Source organism: Cetorhinus maximus, chromosome 12 (genome assembly GCF_964194155.1).
Source record: "Cetorhinus maximus chromosome 12, sCetMax3.hap1.1, whole genome shotgun sequence".
NCBI classification, from domain to species: domain Eukaryota; kingdom Metazoa; phylum Chordata; class Chondrichthyes; order Lamniformes; family Cetorhinidae; genus Cetorhinus; species Cetorhinus maximus.
The window spans coordinates 87100187-87110537 of NC_135890.1; the positions used below are offsets into that span (position 1 = coordinate 87100187).

The window sequence follows — 10351 nt, forward strand, 5'->3', positions numbered from 1 at the left end:
TTTTTTTTATTCAGTTAAACACAATGCCGGAGCACAGAGGCAGGCCTTGAGCCCGGCCTCCCTCTGCACCTGGCAGCTTTTGCACTTGTTCCAGGGTCACCTGCCCCGAATCCTATTTCAACCTGCCCTGCCAGACCAAAAGCCTGAGCTGGGGGCAGGCATTTTAAAGACTGGCTTCGCAGAGCCAGGATCTCTTCCGACTCTGTGCAACCAACCCAAGGACAGAAAGGTGGGCCAGAGAGTTTGTGGGTGAGAAGATAAAGAGGCTGGTAAAGGGTCACTGGGGGTCATTTTAATACCTAAGGATTGGATGGATTGGGTCGTGTGGCAAGTAAATTTTTTTTAGATCTCAAGCCTGACCCCAAGCTGTCTCCAGCTTAGTTTAACAGAGGAAGGTTGGAGTGCAGGGGTGGGGTTGGTGGGCGTGGTGGGTGTGGTTGACCAATTCCCTTCTGACCAAGATGGGTTGGTCAGTAAAAGCTTTTAAAGAGGTGGCAGCGCCTCTGTTTTAAAAGGATTTTTATTTTTATTTCCATGGAGTCTGGGTTTCCTGGGGCTTGGGAAAACCTGGCAGGTAAAAGGAGGCAGGGAAAGCCAGATCCATGAGGCCAGTGCATTTACAGCACGGCTTGTGGGCTAGTCGGGTGTGGGCTGGGGCTCCCAGGCCAAACCAGCTAATCTCTTTACAGACTCCACCCCCATCCCCATCCCCCCCACTGACGATCAGCTAAACTTCCAGAATGCCTGTCTGGGATGCTCAGCTTCTCCCCACCACACCTGAGTCAATGTTGGGGCTATTATCTGAAAAATACAGGGTTGTTTGATCCAACAGCAGTTTCTTGATTTGAATCGATATTTTAAATTGCTAACAAGTTGTCCTGGGGCACTGGGAAGGAAGTTTGCTGATCTAAAGTGACTTTTTAAAGGTACTTATTTTTTAAGATCTGAGGTCTTTTTCTAGCTCGTCGTCTTATAATAATCAAAGTAAGTTTGACTTACTTGACTTAGTTTGACTTACTTTGAAGTATTCAAAATCATGAGTGGTCTGGACAGAGTAGTTAGGGAAAATCTGTTCCCACTGGTGGAAGGATTGAAAATGCAGAGGCACAGCCTTAAAGTAATTAGAAAAAGAAGCAATGGAGACATGAAGAGAAACTTTTTCATGCAGCAAGTGGTTAATATCTGGAATGCACTACCTGATACTGTGGTGGAGGCAGCTTCAATTGAAGCATTCAAAAGGGAATTGGATTATTATCTGAAAAGGAAGAATGTGCCTTATGGGGAGAAGATGGGGGAGTGGCACCAGATAAATTGCTCATTCGGAGAGCCAGTACAGATGCGATGGGCCGAATGGCCGCCTCCTTTGCTGTAATAATTCTGTGATTTTGTGACTGACTCTCTAAGTTTCATTTTCACTTTCCATTTCATTTTCACCCTCTCCCAAGGCTCCACTCATAGAAAGACTAACCAAGGCCTAAGTGCGTATTTTTCAGAGCTGCAGATACAAGGATCTTTAATTTTAAAAACGCCATTGCTATGTTAGTCATACCACATTAAGTATCTAGCATCATGGGGTAGGAATCAGATTCTCTTGACATAACTGCTGGTACATCTTTGGGACGTGTTTTTAATGTAAAATCTTCTTGCACTTCCAAGTTTATGAAGATGTTTGCTTCTCTTCCTCCCTGTGAAGAAACTGATAGCGATGTTCACTCACCAGCAATTTGCTGGAGACCAGCAATGTTTGATCTCTGAATCGGTTAATCAATTTTATTCAATAAATCCCTCAGCTGAGCAGCTTCTGGCATCCTACCCAATCCTACCCTGCTGATTGTTGAGCTGCAAACAAAATCTAAAACTATGCACTGACTAAGACTTGAGAAGGCCAGGCCCACTAAAACTTTTTAATTGCCAAGGGCACCATTGTTGATACGGCTTCATTCTGATCATGGCTGACTAGGATAACACAGAAAACCACAGCTGCTCCACTATTATATTGTTCTTCATTGGAGAAGCTTACAGAGGTGACAAAGGTTATGTTCCTCACACCATTCATTTTGAACTTGCTGCAAAAATCCTAATGGTCGGAAAATTCTCGCATATAACCTATTCACCAATGCAAGTAATGTTTTGTCAGTGAACATTTGCTTCAGTGAGAGCCTGACGTGTTTAAATTCATGCCAATTAAAGAGGCTGAACCTCACGGCAATGTGGTAAAATCTGTAATCAAATCGGAGATTCTCTCCCGGCTGAATTTCTGACCTTGGTTGGGTATCAGGTAAGGTATCAAGCCAGATTAAGGCAGTTGCAAGGAAGGGGAGAATGAAAATCAATTTAAAAATTGGTCAGAATGCTGATTGTACATCTTTTAATAATAATTTATACTGGATAAGAAGAGGGTGCTGATTGATTAACAAGTGGAGTCTGATTGGTAGAGGTGTTTTCATGGAGAATGCACCAGGGAACAGTTAACTGCCAAGCTTTTGTTTAAATTCAAACTAGGCTCTGATTTCCATGGGGAATGAACTAGGGAATGGCTGATCCCCCAGGCTTTTGTTTAGTTGGAAAAGGCACAATGCATGGATATGCTCTTTTTATTTGCAAAGGACGGGGCCCTGTGTATGAATATATGCAGCTTCCAACTTGCCTAAGTGAGCCATACTGCGAGTCCGACTGATAATCTTAAATTGGTTGTTAGTGTAATTCTTAGCAGAATCAGGGTTATTTAGCAAGTGCTGTCCAATTGCAGAATCTTTCCTAATGTTGGACACTATATGGAGAATTTTCTCCCCGTCGAGGGGGGGTGGGAGGGTGGTGCGGTTGTGTGGGGGCGGGTGTGGGCGGGCACATAGCCGATCGGCACCCCCGATCGGCTGGGCACCACCATTTTACATGGCCAGGCCAATTAAGGCCCGCGCAGCGTGATGTGTGCTCAGAAGCGCTAAGCGCTCCCTGTGTGGGTGGAGGGGGGTGTTGCCTGAGTAATGAGTGCACAGAGGTGCCTCATGGAGATTAGTTTTAAGTTTAAACAGCCTAATAAAGTGTTGCAAAAATTTTTTATGACATGTTCCCTCATGTGAAACTAATTTTAATAAAAATTTTTCTAAAAATTTAAAATCATTCGTGAAACCGCATCCCGCCCATGGATGAGGTTCCATGAAAAATGTAAAGGCAGCCTGGGCTCTTTGCCTGCCCGCCAACCTTCAGTTTGGATGGGCAGCTTTCTCAATAGGCTTAATTAGTTCATTAATGGCCTTAACAGACCTTTGACAGTTTGGTGGGCATGCAGCCGACATCACCCCGTGTCATTTTACGCCTCGGCAAGTGGGCCCTGCCCCCATTCGCTGAGCCGAAGATTCAGCCCTAAGTTCTGAGTTTTGCAAGCACGGGCTGGTTGAGTACGGTCAGTACTGTACCTGCTGCATTCTCAGTGCCTCTACCAATCAGAGTCCACTTGCTAACCAGTCAGCACCTCCTTTTCATGCAGTATAAATTGCTGTTCCCTTTGAGATTTGGTATTCTTGAGAACCTGTCCTGATGAGTGCAAGACAAAAAGCTTTGACAGCATGTCTCTTTTTTCAGTAATACTCAAGTTCTATACTACCAAGTGACTATCTTGTAATAACTGTATATCTTGTAATGCTGTGAAAAGTGATAAAGATCTGCTGTCTTCTCTTTTAAAACTCTTCTTTTGTAATGTTTCTTACCTCTTTGACCAAGCTTTTGGTTATCTGGTCTGACTTACTTTCATATGACTCAATATCAAATTTTCCTTTGTATAGCACTCCTGTGAACTGCCTTGAGGTGATATGTTGTGTTCTTCATGGGTAATCTCTCTGGATCGACAATGGCTTGCTTCCATTCCAGTTCAATGGGTTTTGAGGTGACTAAGTCCAATGTGCAATCTTCAGACCCTGTCACATGGTGGGGGGGCGAGGTATGGGCATGGGCGGGGGGGGCCGGTGGTGCTCGAAGGGTTGGGTAGGTGGGTTGTTTGGAGGTTTGTGCGCTCCCTCTGACACCCCAACTTCACCTCTGTTTGTTCTCAACAAAATCTCTCGATGTGTTTGGTGTCTTCCCAAATGAGTCTTCTCCATTTTGGTCGTTCACAAGCCAGGGCCTCCCATGAGTCGGCGGCTATGTTTGACTTCTTCAGGGATGCTTTGAGGACAGTCCTGAAGTGTTTCCGCTGTCCTTCTGGGAGTCTCCTGCTGCGACTCAGTTCTGAGTAGAGCAGTTTCTTTGGGAGTCTGGTATCAGGCATTCGAATAACATGGCCCACCCAGCGGAGCTGGCTTTGAGTGTTTTGTTACGTTCAAGATGCTATAGAAATATAAGTTGCTGTTATTGTTGTGGCACGAGACTGAAGATGTGATGGAGAAGATAAAAATAACAAATAAAGAATGATTTTTTTTTTAACTGAAAAAGGGAATGGATAATGGTATCACAGATGTGCAAACCATCCATTACTCCAATCAGCCTCTATTTTACAAAGTGCAAATAGCTTGAATTGTTTTCAGAAGTAGCCTGCTTCACTGCCATATCTGGGAACAATTTTGCTGTGGGTTGATTGCAGGGCAGGGCAGCTTTGATAGTTTTTATAGCAGACATCATAGCAAGTTTAATCATTAGCTTCTCCTTTTTCTCCATTCATGAATAATCCAGCGAGTCATCCTAGAATTACCAAATGTCTTTTCAAAAAAAAGCTAAATCAATGCTGGAATATAAATACAGTGCTTTCAACCTGTATGAAAAGATTTTTTTCAGAACTTTTCAGAAACATCTTTCATGGTTTAGGGAGAGATGAAGATTAACTGCATGTGTGACAATCCAAGAAGCAAATATAAGTTTCAAAAATATTCTGTTCTGTTACAACAGGCTGATTTTTTTCCAGGCCCCGGGAAGCAGATTAGGAGGTGGGACCAGGAGCAAAGTTGGAAAAGAACATGTCGGGTTGGCTACCCAAGGCGTTCCCACTTCTGAGTGATCTTGCTGGAGGCGGGATCCATGTGGCAAGCAGCAGAGAGTAGCCAATTAGGCCTATTAATGAGGCAATTGAGGGAAAAGTGTAGTGCCACTGGTATCTTTCTGACAGTGGATAGGCTGCCTGCTCCATTGAGGCCAGAGCCCAGTATTGCACTTGTGGTGGCCTCCTGATGGCAGCCCAGAATGCCATCAACCCCTTCTCTTCCTCACCCAACATGGAGCCATGTGATGTGACGGCCACAGCTACTGCCACAAGGCAATCTGTGGGGAAGCTCCCCCTCCACAATGATGACCTGACAGCTGTGGCCATGCGTGGTTTTTAAATTTTCCCAGTGCTGCAGGAAGTGCCTCCATTTTGAGGCACCCTCGTGGTCTCCTATCTGTTTCAGCAGCACCGCCTTTCCCAGTGGGACTGCTAGCCAGATATTGCCGCAGAACCTCCTGTTGGCTCTCCATATTGGCTCTACTTTTTGGATCTCCTATTGGGCCTCCCACTTCTTTGGTTTGCCTGTTGTCCTAAATTGGACAGAGGTCTCAGAGGCTGCTTCTTAACTGAGCACCTCCAGGAAGATGGTGACCGACATCCCACCAAGGCCACTTCCAGGTTTGCAAGTTCTTCTACAGCTCACACATTTAGTAGGAATCCCTTGCTACTGAAGCGAGCGTCAGAAATTTGACTAAATTGGGAAATTTCAGATCAATATTTGAGTGAAATGGTAAATTTACAGTCACAGTTGAACTTGATTCCTTGGGATAAGTACAGAAGAAATATGATGCTTAAAGTTGTTTGGATAGTCTTGCTTCCTAGAGTAGGTACATGGTAACTGGAAGATATACCTCATTGGAATACTCGGTATTAAATGTACATAAAGCAATAACACACAGAAGGATTCCTACTAAGCTTGTGAGTGCTCTTCTAGGCTACATTCCTTCTTCAAGAGCAATTTGCAGGTAAGGGGACATTTGTATTGTGCAGTGGGGTGGTGTGCTGAACACTGGAAGCTTTTAGAACCTGCAAGCATGCAATAAAAACCTTGACCCCATCCTCAGGAGGTGATGAGCAGAGAGCAGGCACCTTCTCACAGTGAGGGAAGAGAAATTAGTACTTAAATGCTCTCAACTTGATTGTGTGCACTTCCTCGAGGTCGATTTAGCGACAGCACTGGATAAATTCTGGATGATCGCTTAAATGACTACTAATTGCTATATGACCTGGAACAGCTCAACGGAGAGGAGAAAGTAATATAAAAGATGAAAGTAAAGGAAGATTTGTATTTTGTTCTTTCTCTATAAAGGATGAAAAAAATAATGAACCGTAGCTATGTCAGTCAAGCAATAAGAACCAATGAGGTGTTGTTCTTTATTGTTCGGCTTTCCCTTGAAGGGAGCGCGGGTCACAGATAAATCACTTGAACTATTGGGCAGATTCTACGATCTGTGCTCCTGTCAAGCAAGTCTTCCTGCCGGGAAACCAAACCTTTCAAACTGCGCAGTATGTCCTTTTCCAGTTGAACCATATGAGCTGGAAGCTCTGCCTTCTCACCAGCTAATCTCAAAGTTAGCTGCCACTCACCTCTAGATGATCAGCTGCCATCAATGGAGTATTTCAGCAGATCTTAAGTCTTTCTGCTGGATGAGGCAGCTTGTGATAATGGGATTCTTGATCTCTTGGGGAGGGAAATCTGCCATTGCCTATTTTGCTACAAGTGCATCTCCTGTCAACTGATCACAGAACAGCATTAAATGATGGTTGTGCAGACCACTGCCTAGAATTTCTAAAGGGAGCTGTGTTGTGGGCAAGAGGCTCCTGAGGGAGACCGGGAAACGACTAAAAATAAAGTTTAAAAAAATGCATCTTAAATTATATATGAGACAAATAGTTTGACAGCAGTGATTTTTCTGTTCACTTTGTGTTTTTTTCATAACGTATGTGTGTGTATGTATGTATGTTTGTATAGATACAGATAAAATTATATAAATCAGGCTTGACAAAAAGCAAATCTCTAATCTACCATTCAAAGCTTTGACATAATTACTTAAATTCAATTGTCAGATAATTCAAAGGGAAAACGGGAAAACAAAAACGGAATTATTTTATTATTTTCCTTCCGCATTGATACAGATGAAGAGCATTTTGTCTGTGTTGTTTCAGGGTAGATTTATCTCTGATGTGACTTTGTAAATGTTTCACTTCAACAATGTTGACTATGAATGTCTGTATTGTGTACGTAACAAAAATGCCCAGGAGTAGCGGACTCTGAATAGAGGCAACAGTGATGTCTATTCAGCTGCTTGCCCTCCTGCCCTTCACCTTCTGTGAGAGTTTTATGCTATTTCCTTTTTGCATTCATCCACAAGAGATCAGCAGATCTGTGAATAGTAAAGATGTTTAGTCATAAAGATAAAGACCTAATATGCTCTTGACTAGGCTTTGTGGATTTTACTGGGGATTTGCTTGAAACAAACGGAACAAAAATAATGCCTATAAAAGCTAAGCCTTTTTGAAATGCGCGATGAAGCTGGGAGTAAAATGATTTACCACCAATCTTAGAATTTAATTTGGAACATTTGACTGTCTGAAAGCTTGTGAACGTCTCCCTTTTAATTCCCTGTAATTTGCTTAATGCTGATTACTTCCTATGGAAAAATGCCAAAAGAAATAAGACATCAATGTTTTGAAAATAAAACACAGAAAATCTGTAGCACTTTAATTAATTAGTGCTGCCACATATGTATGTTCTTGTTGCAAAATATTTAATTTTTGTTCTCTGATTTTGCAGTCCACAATGATTGTTTCTTAATGGCTTCTTTTTATTGATTTTCCTGTTGAGACTTAAAAAGCACTTGGTTGTGGGAGCTGAAAGAGGACAAAATGCTAACTGCTGTAAAGAATAAATATTTGATGAATAATGTAATCGCTACCAAGGATTTCAGTGAGTTATTTATTATAAATGCATGCACTGTTGAGGTTTTTGTGGGCAGGGGGTTTCATTTCGCTGCCTTCCTTGGTTGTATTCTTGCTGAAGGTGACTCTTCTCACCAAACCAGAGGACAGTAATGTGATCTGTTTTTGGCTCTTTCAAAAGTCCTAAGCAGAGCTTTCAGTAACCTTACTAATCTCTCCCAACATCCATCCTGCTGTTCTATTTAGACCGCAAAAATGCAATGTTTGATTAAAACTGGTGTTCACTGTAGTCCCATCTTCCCAACTATCAGAAGGCTGTATCACCGGTTAACTAGCTTTACTGCTCCTCTTGCACCATTTTGAAAAACCTGTTGTATGGTTTACATAGAACTGTTTCTGGTTCGAGAAGATATCACCACTTTGTGCCGTCTGCAAATGTATGAAGTGTTTTACCAGTTTGTAAATGCGTTGCAGGGGAAGACATCCACCCGAGCCCCTTTTTACATATTTCATTTGGCCACTGATGTTAGATTCTCTCACTACCTCTCGTGAGTTAATGCAAAAAGCTGGACTGCAAAAAAGAAAATACTGCAGATGCTGGAAATCTCAAATTAAAAACAGAAAATGCTGGAAATGATCAGCAGGTCAGGCAATATCTGTGGAGAGAAACTGTTAACGTTTCAAGTTGTGATGACCCTTCATCAGGACTGCTGGACTACTGATGAAAGATTATCATCACCTGAAATGTTAACTCTGTTTCTCTCCACAGGCGCTGTCTGATCTTCTGAATTTCTGGAACTTTTGTGTTTTTATTTCAAAAAGCAAGATTGGTGCCTCCCACCTAAATCGCTATGGTAACGTCCTCGAAACCTACCACCCTCTGAGATCTCTGCACCCCACTTGCCCAATCCTGATTGTTTTTGCTTCATGGTTGGTGGCAATATCTTCAGCTGCCTAGGCTCTAAGCTCAGGAATTCCCTCCCTAGATTTCTCCGCCTCTCTACCTTTCTCTCCTTCTTTATATCACCTATCACCTATCTCTTTTGACTAAGATTTTGGTTATTTGTCCCAATATCCCTTTGTGGGGCTCGGTGTCACATCTCGTCTGAAAATGTCCTGTGAACCATTTTTGGGAATATTTTCCTATGTTACAGTTGTTAACAGAGTGCATTAGAACAATAAATTACTTTTTGCTGGCTTATAAATATCATTTGAACTGGTGTGTAATGGATGTATAGCTAAATTATGTCATCTTCATAATATAGTAAGCTGCACCATATGATGTTTCGTACGTTTCTTTATATGAGTAGTTGATAGCTGAGATTTAGCCAGCTATTACTGCTCACCGTTTGGGAACATATATTACTTGCACAATGGAAAAGTCTCAACCGTCTTTATTTCGTACATTAAACTTAATCAAACTACATGATGGCTTGGGGACAGGCAAACAAACTTATGCAGGTTGTTTGTCATTAGTGCAGATCTAGCCTACCCAACAAATCACAATAGAAAGATCATTGAGAACTCTTTAGAAGTTCTTCCTCCAACCAATTTTTAAGTTTTATTATTGAGGTTACAGAGCATAGAATGTAAATCATCGCTGATTTCCGTTATTGAAACAGGATTGATGACAACTGTAATTTTTCAGTAGTACTACTTCAGAATCACAATAGCAAAACTGTTCCTATCGGTTGCCTCTTGCTGTCACATGACCTGACAAGACAACCACCGGAATTGGAAGAACAGTGCACACTAGCAGCGACATAAACTCTCTGAATTCAACGATCACTTAAACATACTATTTCCCACATTGACTGCTGGCTGAGAAAATACAGGCTGCACAACGCAAGGGTGGAAATTTCCAGTCCCCCAGTGGTACGGTCAATAGTGAGCAGGTTCAGGGGGGGACATTGCAGCGGGAGCTGAAAAATCGGTTTCCCACTGGCGTAAAATGACAGCAGGATCTTCTACTCCCTCCCGCCATGGGGGGTTGCAGTTCCCACCAGAGGCCGGGGTGAAACTGATGCAGATGAAGGCCTGACCGGAATTGTTGCCCCACCTGATCGTCCGTGCCACTAGCGGGAAGTGACGCTGGTCCAGAACACTTCTGGACCAAGGTGGCGTGCACACATCGGCACTTACCTTAAGAAGGCCTGGAGCAGCTCACGGAGGTGAGGGGAAGATGGGGGCCTCCACCGACTGGACCCTGGAACATCACGTGCAGCAATGGGTGGGTGGAGCATCAACCACGTGGATCTTCTCTGCACAGCAACATCCAAGAAGTGGTTGTTCTCAGCACAGCCTCTTCTTCCAGGGTGCATATCGTCAAGCTGTAGGTGGAAAGCTGCTGGATGTACTGGTGGGCAGCGAGGGTCTGTGTTGGCAGGGGTGGGGAATAGATGGAGAGAAGGGGAATGAAGAGGTGGGGCAGGTGTGGAGGCCTGGAGGGGGTGGGAGCTG

General features: G+C 43.2%; 1 long non-coding RNA gene across 1 annotated transcript in view; it reads left to right on the forward strand.

Moving 5' to 3' along the window:
* Positions 1 to 7794: 7794 nt before the first annotated feature.
* LOC144687114 (uncharacterized) overlaps positions 7795 to 10351 on the forward strand; it is a 281605-nt gene continuing 279048 nt past the window's right edge. Inside the window, exon 1 of the long non-coding RNA XR_013578066.1 lies at positions 7795 to 7919. This is a non-coding gene — a long non-coding RNA (uncharacterized LOC144687114). The remainder of the gene's footprint in view (positions 7920 to 10351) is intronic.